Source organism: Oryctolagus cuniculus, chromosome 2 (genome assembly GCF_051225735.1).
Source record: "Oryctolagus cuniculus isolate XC-2025 breed Fujian yellow rabbit chromosome 2, ASM5122573v1, whole genome shotgun sequence".
NCBI lineage: Eukaryota > Metazoa > Chordata > Mammalia > Lagomorpha > Leporidae > Oryctolagus > Oryctolagus cuniculus.
Genome location: NC_142868.1, coordinates 55,967,444 through 55,989,962, shown reverse-complemented (window position 1 = coordinate 55,989,962; position 22,519 = coordinate 55,967,444). Strand labels below are relative to the sequence as shown.

Below are 22,519 nucleotides of genomic sequence, written 5' to 3'. Positions count from 1 at the left end.
TTCCAGAATCACAATTAAATATAAAACTGGCCACATCAAGACAGGTAGAAAAAGTAGAAACACTTTCTTGTCACAATCTGCAGACACAGTATCATGTGATTAGGAGAGAACCCTCAGCTCCAAGATTTTCCTTGAGAAGTGAAGTACTTCTACCAGACAGCTAGCATCTTAATTTCTATGGGTACTACCCAAGGGACTGGCTTCTCTTTTGCCTGCCTCAAAGTATTGACTAAATTGGCATATACAAGTCACACAGGGGCTACAGGGAAAAAAGCAATGATGGAAGTCATTCACTATAGCTCCTCCCTCAACTTCAGCACAAAGAAAACAGTGGAAAACCAAGACTGCATCTACTCCTTGGGAAAGGAGAGTTGGACCACACATCTAATATCCTAAATTTTCCTAGCTCTACTCATTGGAATGACTTTTGTCTTGATCATCTAGGAGCACTGACAGGGCCTGGTATATGCTAAATCCAAGGCCATGGATAAAAAAGTAGAGGTTTAAATAAGAGGTTAGACCGCAGCTTCTACCCCGGCTCAATAAGAAAAAACTAGTCTCCCCTCTCCAAAAAAAAGCAGCTTCCAGTTTCTCCAAGGAGAGGGAAGAGGTAGACTACACATTCAGCATTCAGCATTCTGCACTTCTATAGAAGATCCCTAAGGGATGGTCTTCTATCTTGCCTGTCTTGGAGTACTGAAGGGACTTGGGAACACTTTACACACCTGGGAATTGCTAGGAACATACATAGAGGTTTGGGCTAGAATGAAGATTGAGAGGCCTATAGAAGCTCTGGCCAGGTTGGTAGATAAAAATCATCTGCATGAAGTCAATCCAAAAAGATTCAGAAAGGTAGCCATTTATTCCTGATATGCAGATACTGATACAAAATCTCAAAGTAAGTGAAGAAACAGGGTAACACAATCCAAACAAGGGCCAAAATAAAACTCCAGAAATCAAGCATAATAGAATGGGAATATATGAATCACCTGGCAGTTAATGAAAATGATAAAGATTCTTAATGAGCTAAGGAGAACAATGCATAAACAAAGCCAGAATTTCACAAGAGACACAGAAAATTTTACAGAAAGAAATATTGGAGCTGAAGAATATAATCACTGAGTTGACAAATTCAATATAAAAATGCAACAGCTGTCTTTGAGACTATAAACTTAAGTTTGCTTGAAATGATCTATTCAAAGAAACACAAAGAAAAAAGAATGAAAAATATAAAACTAGATTAAAAATGAAGAATGTCAAAAAAGAATGAAAAATGTAAAAATATGGGAAAACCAACAAGGGAATCAATATATACATTGAGGAAGGAGAAAGGACCAGAATGCTTATTCTAAGAAACAATGAGTGAAAATTTCCCAAATCTGGGAAAGGAAACATATCCAGAAGTCAAAAAGACCACAAATAAAAGTAACCCAACAAAATCCACATGAAACACATAATCATCAAATTATCAAAAGACAATGACAGGGACCAGCTCTGTGGTGTAGCAGGTAAAGCCTCTGCCTGCAGTGTTGGCATCCCATATGGGCGCCAGTTCAAGTGCCAGCTGCTCCACTTCCAATCCAGCTCTCTGCTATGGCCTGGGAAAGCAGTAGAAGATGGCCCAAGTCCTTGGGCTCCTGCACCCGTATGAGAGACCCAGAAGAAGCTCTTGACTCCTGGCTTCAGATCAGTGCATCTCTGACTGTTGCAGCCATCTGGGGAGTGGAACAGCAGATGGATGACCTCTCTTTCTCTCTCTGCCTCAACCTCTCTTTAACTCTGCCTTTCAAATAAATAAATAAATCTTTAAAAAAAAAAAAAAAAAAAAAAAAACCGGGGCCAGTGCTGTGGCGCAGTGGGTTAATGCCCTGGCCTGAGTTGCCGGCATCCCATGTGGGCGCCAGTTCAAGATCCGGCTAATCCACTTCCGATCCAGCTTTCTGCTGTGGCCTGGAAAGCAGTGGAGGATGGCCCAAGGCCATCCTTGGGCCCCTGTACCTGTGTGGGAGACCTGGAACAAGCTCCTGGCTCCTGGCTTCAGATCGGCACAGCTCTGGCCGTTGCGGCCAGTTGGGGAGTAAACCATCAGATGGAAGACCCCTCTCTCTCTCTCTCTCTCTGCCTCTCAACTCTCTGTGTAATTCTTTAAAATAAATAAATAAATCTTTGAAAAAGAAAAAAGACAATGACAAGATAGACCTTGTGGTGCAGTAGGTTAAGCTGCTGCTTGGGATGCCTGCCCCTCATATCAGAGTGCCTATGATTGAGTCCCAGATACTTTGCTTCTGATTCAGCTTCTTGTTAATGTACCTTGGAGGCAGCAGATGCTGGCCCAAGTGCTTGAGTTCCTGCCTCTCACATGGGAGACCCACATGGAGTTCCGGGCTCCTGGCTTTAGCCAGGCCCAGCCTTGACTGTTATAGGCATTTAGTGAATGAACCAGGAAATGGAAGATCTCTCTTTATTGCTCCACTCTCTTTGTTCTTCTGCCTTTCAAATAAATAAATTTTAAAAGAAAAGATCATCACAAAGAATTGTGAAAACAGTAAGATAAGACAGCTTATCACACACAAGGGACCCTCTAAAAGATTATCAGTTGATTTTTTTTTTCAGCAAAAACCTTGAAGGGTCAATGAGATTATATTTTTTTATCTTTTTGTAATTTTGTGATTTATTTTTTTGATAGGCAGAGTTAGACAGTGAGAGAGAGAGAGAGAGAGAAAGGTCTTCCTTTTTCCATTGGTTCACCCCCCAAGTGGCCGCTACAGCCAGTGCATTGCGGCCGGTGTGCTGCGCTGACCCAAAGCCAGGAGCCAGGTGCTTCCTCCTGGTCTCCCAAGTGGGTGCAGGGCCCAAGGACTTGGGCCATCCTCCACTGCCCTCCTGGGCCACAGCAGAGAGCTGGACTGGAAGAGGAGCAACCGGGACAGAATCCGGTGCCCCGACTGGGACTAGAACCCGGGGTGCCAGCGCCGCAGGTGGAGGATTAGCCTAGTGAGCTGTGGCACTGGCAATGAGATTATATATTAAAGTACTGAAAGAAAAAAAAAACCTGCCACCCAAGAGCAAAACTATCCCTCAAAAATGAAGGCAAGATAAAGACTTCCCTAGATAGAAAAAAAGGCCAACATAGTTCAGCACCACTAGACTTGCCACATAAGAAATACTAACAAAGGCCAGCGCCACAGCTCACTTGGCTAATCCTCCACCTGTGGCACCGGTATCCCGGGTTCTAGTCCCAGTCGGGGTGCCAGATTCTGTCCTGGTTGCTCCTCTTCCAGTCCAGCTCTCTGCTGTGGCCCAGGAAGGCAGTGGAGGATGGCCCAAGTGCTTGGGCCCTGCACCCGCATGGGAGACCAGGAGGAAGCACCTGGCTCCTGGCTCCTGGCTTCAGGCTGGCGCACAGCTGTAGCGGCCATTTGGGGGGTGAACCAGTGAAAGGAAGACCTTTCTCTCTGCCTCTCTCTCATTGTCTAACTCTGCCTGTCAAAAAAAAAAAAAAAAAAAAAAAAAAGAAAGAAATACTAAAGGGAATTCTTCAAGTTGAAATTAAAACAAATAGCTTTATTAAATTAATAATAAATATCAAAGAAATACTAAAGGGAATTTTTCAAGTTGAAATTAATGCAAATAGCAAAATAATAGTAGAAGAAAGTATGAAATTTTTTTTGACAGGCAGAGTTAGACAGTGAGAGAGTGAGACAAAGGTCTTCCTTTTCCACTGGTTCACCCCCCAAATGGCCGCTATGGCTGGCGCACTGCGCTAATCTGAAGCCAGAAGCCAGGTGCTTCCTCCTGGTCTCCCATGCAGGTGCAGGGCCCAAGGACTTGGGCCATCCTCCATTGCACTCCTGGGCCACAGCAGAGAGCTGGACTGGAAGAGAAGCAACCGGGACAGAATCTGGCGCCCCAACCGGGACTAGAACCCAGGGTGCCGGCACCGCAGGCAGAGGATTAGCAAAGTGAGTCATGGCACCAGCCAGAAAGTATGAATTTTATTGATATAGTTAAATGTTAGGCAAATACAGAACACCATGGTAGTTATGGGTAAATCCCTTTTAATTCCAGTATAAAAGTAAAGCACAAGTATTAAAATATACCTAAAAAGAGCTTATGGATACACAATATAAATGTGAAAATTGTTAATTGTAAGTGTGGTAGTAGGGGAAAATTAAAAATGTAGAGGTTTTTTAAAAGATTGATTTACTTATTTGAAAGGCAGAGTTACAGAGAGAGAGAGAGAGAGAGAGAGATCTTCTATTTGCTGGTTCACTCCCCATATGGCCACAATGACCAGGGCTGGGCCAGGCCCAAACCAGGAGCCAGGAGCTTCATTGTGGTCTCCCACGTGGGTGCAGTGGCCCAAGGAGTTGGGCCACATTCTACTTCTTTCCCAAGCCATAGCAGAGAGCTGGGTTGGAAGTGGAGCAGGTGGGACTTGAACCAGAGCCCACATGGGCCGCCAGCTCTGCGGGCCATGGCTTACCCTGCTGGCCACAATGCTGGCCCCAAATGTAAAGTGTTGGATGTCAATGATTACCTTAAAATAGACTTATAATGATAAACTTTTAATAGAATATCATCTATAAATGTTTTTAATTTCTTACTTATTTTCATTTTATTTGAAAGGCAGAGAGAGGAAGAGGAAGAGGAAGAGACAGAGATTATCTTTCACCCATTGGCTTACTCCCCAAATGCCTGCAATGGCTGGGGCTAGGCTAGGCTGAAACCAGGAGCCAAGAACTCAACCCAGTTCTCCTACATGGGTGACAAAGAACCAAGTACTTTAAGCCATCACCTGCTGCCTCCCAAGGTGGCATTAACAGGAAGTTGGAAGTGGGCACGGAGCCAGGACTCAAACCCAGGCATTCCAATATAGAATGAGGGCATCCCAAGTGGTGTCTTAACAGCTGTGCCAAATGGCCACCCCTAGAAAATATTTTAGGTAAACCCCATAGTAACTATTAAGAAACTGCATACACAGCCTACATAAAAGAAAAAAAAGAAATCAATGCTATCAATGCAAAAGATAAAAGATCCCAAAGACAACAAGAGAAGAAATAAAGTACAAAAGAATTGTGAGGCAAATAGGAAACAATTAACAAATACAATTGTAAATCCCCTCTGTTAATAATTACTTTAAAGTAAGCGGATTTAAACTTTCATCCACTTATGAAAAAACATAGTGTGGCTGAATGAAAAAAAACTTAACATTTCATTAACTGATGTATACAAGAGACTTACTTTACATTAAATGAATGACACATATAGGCTGAAAATAAATGAATGAAAAAATAATTCTATGCAAATAGTAACCAAAAGAGAGTATATTTGGCTACACTTTTGAGAAAATAAAGTATGAGTATAAAACTGTTCAAGAGACAAAGAAGTGACTAAAATGGCAACCTACCAGGAAAAAAACAATTTTAAATATATAGGCACCCACCATAAGAGCATCTAACAATATAAAGCAAATTATTAACAAAACTGAAAGAAAAAATAAAAGCAATACATGACAGTAGGAAACTTCAATACCCCATTTTCAGTAATGCATAGAACAACCAGAGAGATAGTCAACAGTGGACTGAAACAATGCCACAGATCACATAATAGACACACGCAGAACATTCAATCCAGCAGCAGAAAAATGTACATTCTCAAGCACACAAAGAACATTTTCCAGGACAGATCATCAAATACTGAGTTACAAAACAAATTAAGAGATTGAAATTAAACCAAGGTTTTTTTTTTTTTTTTTTCAACCACAATAGAAAAAGATGGAAGTCAAAAGCAAAATGGAAACTGGTAAAGTCACAAAAATAACCAATAGCTGAAAGAAGTAATCAAAAAAGGAAAACATATCTTCAGATAAACAAATCAATGGCATGCAGTAAAAGCAAAGAGAGAGAAGTTTAGAGCAAAAATCTGCCTACATTATAAAGGAGAAAGTTCTGGAACAATCAAAGTTTATACCTCAAGGAACTAGAAAAAGAACAAACTAATTACAAAATTAGTAGAAGGAAGAAAATGATAAACATGTAGAATAAATAAACAAAATGGAGGCTAGAAAAACAATAGAAAAAAATCAATAAAAGCCTAAGTTGGTTTTTTTGAAAAGGTAAATAAAATAGACAAAACTTTATCCAGGTGGCTGCAAAGTCCATTCTTAGTACATGGTTTTCCCCATCAGCCAGCTGTGCTAGTTGCCATCCATGGAGGGCATCCCCCAGGCCTTTTCCTGTGGCACTGAGCCGAATGGCTGAGGGTGGTCCAGTTGATCCAGCCTGAAGAGAAGGAACGCATTGGGAAATTCATCCTTGCCCGGGATGTTGAGGCAGCCATGGCTGGTCATCTGATGATAAGGAAATTAGTTGCAGAGAAGTTGAATATCCCTTGGAATAACATTTGTTTGCAAAAAAATTGCAAAAGGAAAACCAGTTCTTGCAAAGGACTCATTGAATCCTTACACCAGTTTCAACTTTAACATCTCTCATCAAGGGGACTTTATGGTGCTTGCTGCCGAACCTGAACTGCAAGTTGGAGTTGCTAATAAGGAAGACTAGTTTTCCAGGTCGTGGTTCAATTCCAGAATTCTTTCGTATTATGAAAAGGAAGTTTAAAACAAAGAATGGAGCCGGCGCCGTGGCTCAATAGGCTAATCCTCCACCTTGCGGCGCCGGCACACCGGGTTCTAGTCCCGGTTGGGGCGCCGGATTCTGTCCCGGTTGCCCCTCTTCCAGGCCAGCTCTCTGCTATGGCCAGGGAGTGCAGTGGAGGATGGCCCAGGTGCTTGGGCCCTGCACCCCAGGGGAGACCAGGAAAAGCACCTGGCTCCTGGCTCCTGCCAGGATCAGCGCGGTGCGCCGGCTGCAGCGGCGGCCATTGGAGGGTGAACCAGCGGCAAAGGAAGACCTTTCTCTCTCTGTCTCTCTCTCACTGTCCACTCTGCCTGTCAAAAAAAAAAAAAAAAAAAAAAAAAAAGAACAAAGAATGGGAAACCATCAGAAGCTTTTAGTATGAATGAACTCAGCTGGATATGTTTTATAGAAATTGGGCATTGAAAGAAAGCTACATAAAAGCTATTGGTGTCGGACTAAGATTTGAATTACAATGGCTTGAATTTGAAATTTCTCCATTAAACTTGGATAAGGCCAAGTTTATAAACACATTTGTACCTGGATGGTGAGGAAGAAAAAGAATGGGCATTAGAGGAAAGTAAAACAGATGAGCACCATTTTGTTGCTGTAGCTCTTAGGAAATCCAATGGATCTAGACAAAAAGATGTTCCATCTCAAGATGATTCTAAACCAACCCAAAGGCAATTTACTATTCTCACCCTGAATGATTTAATATCATCTGCTGTCCCCATGACACCTGAAGATCCTTCATTTTGGAATTGTTTTTGTTTTTGTTTTATTTTTTGACAGGCAAAGTGGACAGTAAGAGAGAGAGAGACAGAGAGAAAGGTCTTCCTTTTGCCGTTGGTTCACCCTCCAATGGCCGCCGCCGCCAGCACGCTGCAGCCGGCGCATTGCGCTGATCCGAAGCCAGGAGCCAGGTGCTTCTCCTGATCTCCATGCAGGTGCAGGGCCCAAGGACTTGGGCCATCCTCCACTGCACTCCTGGGCCATAGCAGAGAGCTGGCCTGGAAGAGGGGCAACTGGGACAGAATCCAGTGCCCCGACCGGGACTAGAACCTGGTGTGCCGGCGCCACAGGCAGAGGATTAGCCTATTGGGCCGCGGCGCCAGCCGGAATTGGTTTTATTTCACAGCAGAAATTCCAGCACGAAATGTTACAAAGTCATGATATGATTTCCTAACAAAGGGAAACCAAAAATATAATTTCCATATTTGTGGGGAGCAACTGGGAGCAACTCGGACTAGACTGTTACTGGAATTAAGACTTATTCTATGCATCTACTCTCCCACAATATGGCGCTGGGAGAGGAGGAAACAGCTTCTACCCAGCTGCCTCCAGTTCAACCAATAAACTGTAGGACCTGCTCCTGATTGGAGGAGAGCAGCGTACTCGGCATGTGGGTAGCAGAGTTGGGATTGGTGGAAGAGGACTATAAAGGAGGAGAGAGACAACATGCACCAGGAACATCTATCTGAAGGAACACCTGTGCAGCCCCTGAGAGAACCGGCCGGCAGTGTGCCGCTCCCCCGCGGAAGTGGGGAAAGTGGCTAGGGGGAACCGCCCTTCCACGGAGGTGGAAGGGTCGGTAGCCAACCCGGGAAGAACCAGCAGCAAACCCGGGGAGGGCCGAGCAGACAAAAGAACAGCGCAGGGTCCTGTGTCGTTCCTCCACGAAGAGGGGGAGCGACATAATGGTGCCGTGACTCAGATATGAAGCCTAGGCAGGGTTTAGTGTCGTTCCTCCACGAAGAGGGGGAGCGACACATATTCACAGAAAAATAGATGCCTGGGGTTGCAAATTTTATTGCAGAAAATGGTCTTTAGGAAAACTGAAGATTTTTTTCTCTTAAAAAGCAAACTTCAGTTATAATAGCTCACTAAAATATGTATTTATCTCTTTTCCAAAATTAGATTGACTTTCTCAAAATAAAATATAAAAGTGATACGTGCTCATTATAGAAAAAATAGAAAATGCAAATTTACAAAAAGGAAACATTTAAATTCTATCATTTACAGATAACTATTCTTCCACTTTGAGTATCTTTCAGACCTTTTAATTTGCAAATGAATCTATATTAACTTTTTCTTTTAAATATTTATTTATTTATTTGAAAGTCAGAGTTACACAGAGAGAGGAGAAGCAGAGAGAGGTCTTCCATCTGCTGGTTCACCCCCCAATTGGCCACAATGGCTGGATCTGCGCCTCTCTGAAGCCAGGAGCCAGGAGCTTCGTCCAGGTTTTCCACGTGGGTGCAGGAGCCCAAGGACTTGGGCCATCTTTCACTGCTTTCCCAGGTTAAAGCAGAGCTGAATTGGAAGTGGAGCAGCCAGGACTCAAACCTGCGCTCATATGGGATGCAGCACTACAGGTGGTGACTTTACCTGCTATGCCACAGTGCCGGCCTCCATATTAACTTTAAAAAAATTTTTTTTTAAATGAGAACATGCTAGTTTATACTTTTTTTTTTTGGAAGGTTATATTTATTTATTTGAAAGGTAGAGTTACAGACAGAGAAGGAGTGGGAGAGAGAGGTCTTCCATCTGCTGGTTCACTTCCAAATTTGCCACAATGGCAGGAGCTGCGCCGATCCAAAGCCAGGAGCCTGGAGCTTCTTTCAGGTCTCCCATGCAGGTGTAGGGGCCCAAGTGCTTGAGCCATCTTCTACTGCTTTCCCAAGCCACAGCAGATAGCTGGATTGGAAGAGGAGCAGAAGGGACTAGAACCAGCGCCGCAGGCAGAGGATTAACCTACTGTGCCACAGTGCCGGTCCCATGCTGATTTATACTTTAGTTTTCACTGCACAAAATTGTTCATTAGTTTACCTTTGTGATATGACTTATAGTGGTTCTAAAGTATTCACCTCTATAACTGATGTCAGTTTTGGTGCTTTTGATCAGAGGTAACAAAAGTACTAGCATTATTATTTCATGTAACACACACAATTCAAAGAATTGTCATTAAGGACGTGGGGTTTTTTGTTTGTTTGGTATTTTGTTTTGTTTTTTTTTTGACTTGGCCAGTTTACTGGTTTTTACCTTGGTTTCATTCCCCTTCCAATCACAAGAGTTGCCATTTAATTTCCCGGTTTACATTTTCATAAATCTGCATCTACAAGTCAGGACATGCCATTTTTCCCCATTTGTTTATCATATAGGAAGACTTCTTCAAAAGCCCCTAGAAGACTTCACTAGTTTCCACTGATTCACATCAAGTCACAAAGAAAGCCAGTGTTTAACATTTTAGACTCTTCAAAGTAGACTGTTGGAAATGAAGAAGCTATGGCAGGTTTGGCAGACATGGCAAAGCCCACTGTCTGCCATAACAAAGATGAGGTGCCACAGTGTACTCACTTTCCTCTGGGTTAGATATTTGATTGCTGTGGTTTATTAAAAAAAAAAAATAGAAAAAGAAAAAAAAGCCAGCGATATGGTGTAGCGGGTAAAGCTGCCACCTCCAGTGCTGGCATCTCAAATGGGCACTGGTTTGAGTCCCGGCTGCTCTACATCTGAACTAGCTCTCTGCTATGGCCTGGGAAAGCAGTTGAAGATGGCCCAACTCCTTGGGCCTCTGCACCCGTGTTGGGAGACCAGGAAGAAGCTCCTGGCTCCTGGCTTTGGATCCAGATCAGCCCAGCTTCAGCCGTTGCAGGCAATTGGGAAATGAACCAGCGGATGGAAGACCACTCGCTCGCCCTCCCTCCCTCCCTCCCCCCCCTCTCTCTCTGCCTCTTCTCTCTCTGTGTAACTCTTTCAAAAAATAAATAATAAATATTTTTAAAAATAAAATAAAATAAAAACTTTATTTAGACTAACCAAAGAGAAAGGACTAAAATAAAATCAGAAATGATAGGGGAGATAATACAACCAAGATCACAAAAATGAAGAGGATCATAAGATGCTCCTGTGGACAATTATGTCAACAAACTAGATAAACTAAAAGAAACTGACAAATTCCTGGGAGAATGCAACTTACCAAGACTGAATCATGAAGAAGTAGAAAGCCTGAACAGACTTATTACTGGAAAGGAGACTGAGTCAGTAATTTAAAACTTCCCAAAAAAGAACAACTCAGGACCAGATGGATTCACTGGTGATTTTACCAAACATTTAAAGAATGAGTGTCAATATTTCTTAAGCTTTCAAAAGATTGAAGACTAGGAAATGCTTCCAAAATCATTCTGTGGGGGCAAACATCTCCCTGATACCAAAGCCAGAAGATACTATAAGAAAAGAAAGCTATAGGCCAATATCTCTAATGAACATCAGTGCAAAAATACTCAGTAAAATATTAGCAAACTAAATTGAACAGCACATTAAAAGGAATACGCACCATGTCAAATGGGATTCATCTCTGAAATGGAAGGATATTTCAACTTACACGAATCAGTTAACATAACACACATGAGTACGATGAAGGATAGAATCACATGACCATCTCAATAGACGCAGAAAAGGTATTTGACAAAATTCAACACCTTTTATGCCAAAACTCTAACCAACTAGGTAGTGAAAAACTTTACCTCAACATCATAAAGGCTATGTATGACAGTTCCACAGTTAACATTATACTCCATGGTGAAAAATGGAAAGCTCTTCCATCAAATGGAGATAAAGGAAAAGATGTCCACCCTGGCCATTTCGGTTCAAAACAGTACAGGAAATCCTAGCCAGAGCAGTTGGGCAAAAATCACAAAACAGCAGCATTCAAATTGGAAAGGAAGAAGCAAAACTGCCTTTGTTTACAGGTAACATAACCTTATACATAAAAAATGCTAAAGATTGCTTCTGCCCAGCTTCTCCTTCTATCTCCCACACACAAACAACAACTAATGAATGAATTCAGGAAAGCTGCAGGATACAAGCTGTGTTTCTATCTACTAACAACAAACTATTTGAAAAGGAAATTAGGAAAACAATCCCATTTACAATAACATCAAAGAGAATAAAATACTTAAGAATAAACTAAGGAAGTCTAAGATTTATAGACAAAAAATACAAAACATTAATGAAAGATTAATGAGGGAACAAACAGAGTGAGTCTAAGTTCTAAATTAAGACTTAATATTGTCAAAATGTTCATGCTCATACTACCCAAGTTGACTGAATATTCAATGCACTCTCTAATCAAATTCTAATGGCTGTTTTTAACAGAAATAGAATAAAACAATTGTAAAATTCATATAAAACAAAAAAAACTACAATGCTTATGGCATCATACTTCCTGATTTTTAAATATTACAAAGCTATAGTAATTAAAATGGTTTCATATTAGCATAAAAACAGCACCTAAACAAATGCAACAGTACAGGGAGCCCAGAAACAGATTCACACATGTGAGGACTTCAAAAGTTGGTGAAAAATAGAATTAAAAGATGTTTATTTTATGAAAAAATTGAAATTCACGCATATGAAAGATCTTCAGAAAGTTCCTGGAAAATGCATATTATGGGAAAAACTACATATGGATTTCGAACTTTTTTGCATTAAAGTAAACTTAACTTTTAATTCCATTTTCCACAAATGTTTTGAAGTTCCCTTGTATTTGCTCAACTGATCTTCAATAAACCTACCAGGATTATATAATGGGGAAAGGGTAGTCTCATCAAAAAGTGGTTTTGGTGGGGCACGCATTTGATACGATAGTTAAGACACCTGCATCTCCTATCAAATGCCTGGGTTTGAGTCCTGGCTTGGCTTCCAGCTCCACCTTCCTGCTAATTCACACCCTAAGAGGCAGCAGATGATGGTTCAAGTACTTGGGTGCCTGCTACCCACGTGTTAGATTCAGATTGTGTTCTGGTTTCTTGGCTTTAGCCTAGTTCAGGCCTGGCTGTTGCAGGCATTTGGGGAGTGAATCAGTAGAGGGATGACTCTCTCCCTCTTGCTCTCTTTCTCTGTCTTTTGAATAAAATGAAAAAATATAAATTAAAAATGTTTAAATGGTGTTAAAAACTGCATATCTACATGCAAAAGAATGAAATTGGACCCTTATACTCAACATACATCATACATACATCATACATTATACATCATCATACTCAAGATCAAAATGGTTGGCACCAGAGGACATTATATTGAATGAAATAAGACACAGAAAGACAAATATCGTATGTTCTCCCTTATAAGTGGTAGCTAAGATTTAAAAAATAATAAGAAAATTTTTAAAAATGTCTCTGTGTATAAGTTTTGCTGCAAATATAGTGTTTTGCCAAATTTTGTTTTTTCTTTTTTAAAAAAGTTTTATTTATATAAAGTGAACAAATTTCATGTATTTCTTTTTTTATTTATTTATTTATTTATTTATTTAATGAATATAAGTTTCCAAAGTACGAATAATGGATTACAATGGCTTCCCCCCCATACCGTCCCTCCCACCCACAACCCTCCCCTTTCCCACTCCCTCTCCCCTTCCATTCACATCAAGATTCATTTTCGATTATCTTAATATACAGAAGATCAGCTTAGTATACATTAAGTAAGGATTTCAACAGTTTGCTCCCACACAGAAACATAAAGTGAAAAATAATAGATGATTTTTTAAATGATGATGAAATCAGATCAGACCTATTGTCATGTTTAATCCCAGTGAGAGTCAAGTTGGGAGTTGATAGTTTCTTTTCTTTTTTTTTTTTTTTTTTTTTTTTTACAGAGGATCAGTTTAGTATGCATTAAGTAAAGATTTCAACAGTTTGCACCCCCATAGAAACACAAAGTGAAATATACTGTTTGAGTACTCGTTATAGCATTAAATTTCAATGCACAGCACATTAAGGACAGAGATCCTACATGAGGAGTAAGTGCACAGTGACTCCTGTTGTTGACTTTACCAATTGACACTCCTGTCTATGGCATCAGTAATCTCCCTATGCTCCAGTCATGAGTTTCCAAGGCTATGGAAGCCCTCTGAGTTCTCCGATTCTTATCTTGTTTAGACAAGGTCATAGTCAAAGTGGAGGTTCTCTCCTCCCTTCAGAGAAAGGTACCTCCTTCTTTGAAGACCTGTTCTTTCCACTGAGATCTCACTCATAGAGATCTTTTGCCAGAGTGTCTTGGCTTTCCATGCCTGAAATACTCTCATGGGCTTTTCAGCCAGATCCGAATGCCTTTAGGGCTTATTCTGAGGCCAGAGTGCTGTTTAGGACATCTGCCATTCTATGAGTCTGCTGAGTATCTCACTTCCCATGTTGGATCACTCTCCCCTTTATTTATTCTATCGGTTAGTGTTAGCAGGTACTAGACTTGCTTATGTGCTCCCTTTGACTCTTAGTCCTTTCATTATGATCAATAGTGAACTGAAATTGATCACTTGGACTAGTGAGATGGCATTGGTACATGCCACCTTGATGGGATTAAATTGGAGTACCCTGGTATGTTTCTAACTCTACCATTTGGGGCAAGTCAGCTTGAGCATGTCCCAAATTATACATCTCTTCCCTCTCTTATTCCTACTCTTGTGTTTAACAGGGATCACATTTCAGTTAAATTTCAACACTTAAGAATAACTGTGTATTAATTACAGAATTAAACCAGTCATATTAAGTAGAACAGACAAAAAAACTACTAAGAGGGATAATGTATTAAGTTGTTCATTAACAGTCAGGGCTATGCTGAACAAGTCACCGTTTCCCATAGTGTCCATTCCACTTCAACAGGTTTCCTTTTTGGTGTTCAGTCAGTTGTCACCAATCAGGGAGAACATATGGTATTTGTCCCTTTGGGACTGGCTTATTTCACTCAGCATGATGTGTTCCAGATTCCTCCATTTTGTTGCAAATGACTGGATTTCGTTGTTTCTTACTGCGGTATAGTATTCTAAAGAGTACATATCCCATAATTTCTTTATCCAGTCTACCGTCGATGGGCATTTAGGTTGGTTCCAGGTCTTAGCTATTGTGAATTGAGCTGCAATAAACATTAGGCTGCAGACTGCTTTTTTGTTTGCCAATTTAAATTCCTTTGGGTAAATTCCAAGGAGTGGGATGGCTGGGTCGAACGGTAGGGTTATCTTCAGGTTCCTGAGGGATCTCCAGACTGACTTCCATAGTGGCTTGACCAGCTTGCATTCCCACCAACAGTGGGTTAGTGTCCCTTTTTCCCCACATCCTCGCCAGCATCTGTTGTTGGTGGATTTCTGTATGTGAGCCATTCTAACCGGGGTGAGGTGAAACCTCATTGTGGTTTTGATTTGCATTTCCCTGATTGCTAATGACCTTGAACATTTTTTCATGTGCCTGTTGGCCATTTGGATTTCCTCTTTTGAAAAATGTCTATTGAGGTCCTTGGCCCATCTCCTAATTGGGTTGTTGGTTTTGTTTTTGTGGAGTTTCTTGATCTCCTTGTAGATTCTGGTTATTAACCCTTTATCTGTTGCATAGTTTGCAAATATTTTTTCCCATTCTGTCGGTTGTCTCTTCACTCTCCTGACTGTTTCTTTTGCAGTACAGAAACTTCTCAATTTGATGCAATCCCAATAGTTAATTTTGGCTTTGACTGCCTGTGCCTCCCGGGTCTTTTCCAGAAACTCTTTGCCTGTGCCAATATCTTGAAGGGTTTCTCCAATGTTCTCTAGTAACTTGATGGTGTCAGGTCGTAGATTTAGGTCTTTAATCCATGTTGAGTGGATTTTTGTGTAAGGTGTAAGGTAGGGGTCTTGCTTCATGATTCTGCACGTGGAAATCCAATTTTCCCAGCACCATTTATTGAATAGACTGTCCTTGCTCCAGGAATTAGTTTTAGATCCTTGATCGAATATAAGTTGGCTGTAGATGTTTGGGTTGATTTCTGGTATTTCAATTCTGTTCCATTGGTCTATCCATCTGAAATTTCATGTATTTCATGTATACAGATTTAAGATCATAATGATACTTCTGACTCTACTTTTTCTCCAGCCCATACTCCCACCCTGTCTTCCTTCTTTTATTGTTTTTTCTGTTAATTTTTACAATGATATACTTTCAGTTTATTTTATAATCACAAGCTTAACCCTCCACCAAATAAAGAATTCAACAAGTAGTATGTAGAAAAACCATTGTTCTTCAAAAGTATGGACAAGGGCTGTAATCAATTATTATAAACAATAATCAAATCTCAGAATGTCAATTTTGCTATATACAATACATTCTTTACACTCTGAATATTAGTTTTAACAAATCAGGGAAAACATGTTATTAGTCTTTTGGAATTGGCTTATTTCAACTAAGCATAATAGTTTCCTATTGCATCCATTTTGTTGCAAAAGGCAGGATTTCATTCTTTTTTATGAGTAGTAAGTATTCCATAGTATAAATATGCCACATTTTCTTAGTACTTTGTCACATTGTTAATCAGTGTATACTACTATAGTTTTTGTTGTTGTTGTTGTGTTTTTTGTTTGTTTTTTTGTTTGTTTTTTGACAGGCAGAGTGGACAGTAAGAGAGAGAGAGAGAAAGGTTTTCCTTTTGCCGTTGGTTCACCCTCCAATGGCCGCTGTGGCCGGCGCACCACGCTGATCCGAAGCCAGGAACCAGGTGCTTCTCCTGGTCTCCCATGCGGGTGCAGGGCCCAAGCACTTGGGCCATCCTCCACTGCACTCCCTGGCCACAGCAGAGAGCTGGCCTGGAAGAGGGGCAACCAGGACAGAATCAGGCGCCCCAACCGGGATTAGAACCCAGTGTGCTGGTGCCGCAAGGTGGAGGATTAGCCTATTGAGCCACGAGGCCAGCACTACTATAGTTTTAATGATTCCGTGACTATTTAAAAATGTATGTTGTATCAGTGAAGTTGAACATATTTTCATTTAATTATTGCTTATAGCCTTCACCCATTTTCCTGCTCAACTATGGTCTTTATACTTTTTATTTGTTGAACTCTTTATTTAGTGGAGTATCAGGCTTTTATCTATAATTTAAGTTAAAAATATGTTATCTCAAAAATCGTAAAACATTAAGCTAAAAATAAATTTAAAATAGATTAAAGAGTAAAATGTAAGATCTAAAACTAAACCTTCTAGAAGAAAACACACGGTAAAAGCTTCTTGACAGTGACCTTAGCAGTGATGGTTTTGAATATGACACAAAAAACATAGGCAATGAAAACAAAAATAGACAAGTGGGACTATAGTAAAATAAATGCTTCTGCACACAAAGAAAACAATCACTAGAGTAAAAAGGGAAACTATGAAATGGAAGAAAAATATTTGCAAACCATATAAGGGGTTATTTTACAGTATATAAGGAACTTTTACAACTCAATAGCCAAAAAACTTAATAACTCAATTTTTAAATGGGCTAAAGACTTAAATAGACATTTCTCCAAAGAAGATATATAAATGATCACAGATATAAGAAAAGATGCTGATATAATTAATCATGAAAATGCAAATCCAAATCACAATCAAATATTATTGCAAAACTTTGAGGATGGCTGTTATCAAAAAAAAAAGACAACATGTTTTGGTAAAGATGTGGAAAAATTGTAACTCTTGCACACTATTGGTCAGAAATGCAAAATGCAAAATTGTGTGCAATTACAATGGAAGACAATATGGAGGTTCCTCCAAAAATTAAAAACAGAACTATCATATGATTCAGCAATTCTACTTCTGAGTATTCATCCAAAAGAATTCAAATCAAGATCTCCAAGAGCCATTAACTCTTCCATGTTCATTGCAGCAAGATTCACAATAGCCAAGATGTGGAAACATCCTAAACCCTTACTGACAGATGAATGGATTTTGAATTTTTATATGATTTACATACAATTGAATATCATTCAGTCTTTTTTTTTTTTTAAGACTTATCTATTTTACTTGAAAGTCAGAGTTACACAGAGAGGAAGGAGAGGCAGAGGGAGAGGTCTTCCATCCGCTGGTTCACTCCCCAATTGGCCTCAATGGCTGGAGCTGCGCTGATCTGAAGCCAGGAACCAGGATCCAGGAGCTTCCTCCAGGTCTCCCACACGGGTGCAGGGGCCCAAGGGCTTGGGCCATCTTCTATCACTTTCCCAGGCCATAGCAGAGAGCTGGATAGGAAGTGGAGCAGCTGGGACTAGAATCAGTGCCCATATGGGATGCCAGCACTGCAGGCAGTGGCTTTACCCACTATGCCACAGCGTCGGCCCCATATTATTCAGTCCTGTTAAAGAATAATATTCTGCAATATGCAGCAACATGACTGAAACTTGAGGATATAATGCTAAGTGGAATAAGCCAGGCACAGAAGAACAAATACTGTATGATTTCATTTATACAAAGTATTTAAAATATTCAGTCATTAAAGCAAAGAATCAAATGGTGATTCCAGGAACTAGGGGGAGGGAAATGGAGAGTTGCTAATCAACAGGTATAAAATTCAATTGTGTGGGGCTGGCACTGTGGTGTAGTAGGCTAAGCCTCCACCTAAGGCCCTGGCATCCCATATGGGTGCAAGTTCGTGTCCCGGCATCTCTTCTTTCAATCCAGCTCTCTGCTATGTCCTGGAAAAGCAGTAGAAGATGGCCCAAGTCCTTGGGCCCCTGCACCAACATGCAAGACATGAAAGAAGCTCCTGGGCTGTGGTGGCCATTTGGAGAGTGAACCAGTGGGTGGAAGACCTTTCTCTCTGTCTCTTCCTCTCTCTGTCTGTAACTCTACCTCTCAAGTAAATAAATAAAATCTTTTTTAAAAATTCAATTGTGCAAGATGAAGAACTTTTATTGATTTGCTGCACAATGCTGCGCCTGTATTTATTGTATACTTAAACATCTAATAAGAGTATAGATCACATGTTAAGTATTGCTACTACAAAAAAATCAACATACCTGAAATGTAAAATTGCAAATAAATAAATGTGAACATATGGAAAAATATTTTCATAGATCATAAGATTCAATATTATGTCTGCCCAAATTTACCCAAATGGAAATTCCTATAGCTTTAATCTATAGAAATTGACAAGTTGATACTAAGATCATACAGAAATGCATAAGACCTAGAATTGCCAAAATAGCTTTGTAAAAGAAGAACAAAACATTGCATATCAAACTTTACCTAATCCCAAGATTATAAAGTATAGTAATCAAAATTGTAGTTTCGGCATGAAGACAAAACAGAGCAGTGAGAGAAAAATGAGAGTACAGAAACACATCCTCACTTAATATTGAAAACCGATATTTGACAGAGCTGCAAAGGCAATTCATCTGGAGAAGTAACAGTCTTTTTCACATATCATGCTGAAACTATTGAATAATCATGTTTTTATTAAACAGAGCTTCAATTCACACCATGTGCTATATACTAAAATGAACTAAAACAGATCATGAAACTAAATGTAAAAGCTAGAACTATAAAACTTGCTGAAAAAAATAAGAGAAATCTTGTGATCTTAGGTAAGGCAATGATTTCCTAAATATTACATCAAAAGTACAATCCAAAAAGAATACAGATAAATTCTACTTAATCAGTTTTGAGAACTTTTGCCCTTTTAAAATCACAGTTAAGAAAAATGAAAGTGAAAGCCATAGATAAATGTTTGAAACATACATGCCTAGTAGAGAACTTGCATCTAAAATATGGAAAGAACTCTCAAAACTTTAAAAAAAAATAAGCAAGCCCATTTTTAAATGAGTGAGAGATGTGAGAATACACTTCATAAAAGAAGATGCACTAACAAACAAGCACTTGAAAAGATTTTCAACATCACTAATCACTAAGGAACCACAATATAAAAGCACAGTGGGATAGCATTATACAACTCTAAGAATAGTCAAAATTTTAAGACTGACCATGCCAGGGATTGGGGTATATGAAGAAACTAGAACTTTCAGACATTGCTTGTGGGTATGTAAAATGGTATAACCACTTCATAAAAACGGTGGCAATTTCTTAAAAAGTTAAACATACACCTACCATTCAACTAAGAGATTCTGTTAGGTCATTGCTTAAGAGTAATGAAAATCATGATCTTACAAATACTTGTACATAAATGTCCATATTGTTTTATTTATGATGGCTCCAAATTGAAAATGATGCAAGTGTTCATCAACATGTCAATGGACAAATAATTCTCAGTATTTGTATATAGATAATGGAACACTTCTTAGCAATAAAAGGCAATCAGCTATTGATAACCACAACAGCATATGTAAACCTCAAAATTAGTATATTGAGTGAAAAAGATAAAGACTATATATATTTCATGATTCTACTTATATGAAAATCTCAAATATGCAAATTAATCTGTGGCAACAGAAAGTAGATCAGTGTTTGCCTGAGGAGGGTAGGAAACAGGCAGAGATGGATTACAAAAGGTATGAGGAAATTTTTTGTCTTTTATTTTTTTTTTTTTTTTTCATTTGAGAAGCAGAGAGAGAGAGAGACAAACAGAAAGCACTTCTGTCTTCTGGTTCACTCACCAGACACCCAAAACAGCCAGTGCTGGAGCCAGGGACCCAAATATTTGGGTAATCATCTGCTGCCTCCCAGGATGCATAGTAACAGGAGGCTAGAGGAGATGTGAAAGAGCTGCGAATCCAACCAGGCACTCTGATAGAGGATGCAGGTTTCCTAGGCAGGTACTTAAGCTGCTGGGACAAATGTCTGTCCCCAGGGTGAGGAAATTTAGGGATGATAAATATGTTCGTTATCTTCATTGTGGTGATGGTTTCATGTGAATATTACATGCCCAAATTTATCAAATTGTATACATTAAATATTTACAGTTTATTATGTCAATTCTATTTCAATAAAGCTATTTAAAAAACTGTCTAGGTTGTGGGGCTCAGTCCAATACCCTAATATTATTTGAAAGCTTAATGGTTGTGGAACTTCCTTCCACATAGTAAATGCTCTGGGAGTAACTTGAATTTCTTTTCTTGAAGATTAACTTGAAAAAATTTGAGGAAATGTGGCTTTTTAATAACATCACATATTTTATGGGTATTAAATAATGTCCTAATCTGAGGTAACTAAGAACTAGAGCACCTCAGAGAATTAGATTTTTTAAAGTATGAAACTTAAAGTATGATCTGCAAAAAAACAGTTAGAAGGGGAAGGGAGGGGAGGGGAGGGGAGGGGAGGGGAGGGGAGGGGAGGGAAGGGGAGGGGAGGGGAGGGGAGGGAAGGGAAGGGAAGGGAAGGGAAGGGAAGGGAAGGGAAGGGAAGGGAAGGGAAGGGAAGGGAAGACAGGAAGGGTTTATTTCAGGTCATGGCTTTGGAGGTTCACAGTTCAAAATCTGGCAGCTCTGTTTGTCTGGCATCTGATGAGAGTGGAGACTGGCTATGGTGAGCACATGGAGGAAGCAAGATCACGTAGCAAGCCAGAGAGCAGAGAGAGACACAGGAAGCATGCTCTACCATGTGGTCTCTCCTTGTAAAGCTATCATGACTGGATCTTGGAGCTCTACCCTAGTGACCTAATCCAATTCAGTTACTTCTCAAAGCTCCGACCTTCAATCACCATAATTGGATTTAGTTTCCACATTTAATTCATCCATCTATGACCTTGGGGTTTAAAAGTCTGCAGCAGTTGGGAAGCCAAATCTTGTTCAGATTATAAAATTTACCTACGGCCGGCGCCGCGGCTCAATAGGCTAATCCTCCGCCTGTGGCACCGGCACCCCGGGTTCTAATCCCGGTCACTCCTCTTCCTGTCCAGAGCTCTGCTGTGGCCCGGGAAGGCAGTGGAGGATGGCCCAAGTCCTTGGGGCCTGCACCCGCATGGGAGACCAGGAGAAGCACCTGGCTCCTGGCTTTGGATCAGTGCGGTGCACCGGCCGTGGCGGCCATTTGGGGGGTGAACCAACAGAAGGAAGACCTTTCTCTCTGTCTCTCTCTCTCTCACTGTCCACTCTGCCTGTCAAAAAATAAATAAATAAATAAATAAATAAATAAAATAAAACTTACCTAAAAAAATTCACCTTTAGGATGTATCTGATCACTAAGGACTTTCTTCTTGTCCACAATATGGTTTTTTCAAAATACAGCCTGCAACAAGAATCTGTCCTTTCCTCTTATTTTTTTTTTTTTTTTTTTTTGACAGGCAGAGTGGACAGTGAGACAGAGAGACAAAGGTCTTCCTTTGCCATTGGTTCACCCTCCAATGGCCGCCGCGGCCAGCGCGCTCTGGCCTGCGCACCGCGCTGATCTGATGGCAGGGGCCAGGTACTTATCCTGGTCTCCCATGGGGTGCAGGGCCCAAGCACTTGGGCCATCCTCCACTGCACTCCCGGGTCACAGCAGAGAGCTGGCCTGGAAGAGGGGCAACCGGGACAGAATCCGGTGTGCCGGCGCCGCAAGGCGGAGGATTAGCATAGTGAGCCGCGGCGCCAGCCCCTTTCCTCTTTTAATGGTAGAAAAGATACTTTGGCACCTGTCAACAAGATGAAATCTGAGTGGCTGTGGTTTCTAATTCTGATTCCTTTACTATTTTGTTAATCTACCTTTGCTACAATAGCCTCTATTTTCTTCACATGTAATGTGCAAAATCAGAGAAATCTGATTACATAAATTATGAATATTCCTTAATTGTATGCAAAAACTGTACTTGAAGAGTTATCTCCTGGAAGAGGAATCAGACTTATTTGGTATGATCCCAAGGATTCAGACTAGGGCTGGTGGGTGGAAGCTACCAAAAATATTTTATGATAAGAGAAATGTTAGAACTATAGCAATGGAATATGCTAATTTGATCAATAATGAATTCCCTACCATGGTGGGTGTTCAAAGACAGGCTAGATTGCTATAAGGGGAATTCAAGCCTCTGTTTTCAAAGATGAAGGAGCCCATGTGGGATACAAATTCACATTACTAAAATTTTGCAACAACAATGCATTTTAATGATAATCTTGAAAATTAAAAAACTTACCTATAATTAAACATATAGAATCTCATCTGTCAAAATCAGCATAAGTGGTTATTCCTTCA

At 40.2% G+C, this 22,519-nt stretch overlaps 2 long non-coding RNA genes and 1 pseudogene across 2 annotated transcripts in view; 2 read left to right on the top strand and 1 right to left on the bottom strand.

Moving 5' to 3' along the window:
- The window catches only part of LOC100357121 (scrapie-responsive protein 1), a 35,851-nt gene that overhangs the window by 9,514 nt on the left and 3,818 nt on the right, over nucleotides 1–22,519 (top strand). The window lies entirely within an intron of this gene.
- LOC103345485 (uncharacterized) overlaps nucleotides 1–22,519 on the bottom strand; it is a 100,316-nt gene that overhangs the window by 74,152 nt on the left and 3,645 nt on the right. The gene's annotated exons all lie outside the window — the stretch shown is intronic.
- On the top strand, nucleotides 6,124–8,405 carry LOC149127763 (L-aminoadipate-semialdehyde dehydrogenase-phosphopantetheinyl transferase-like; annotated as a pseudogene).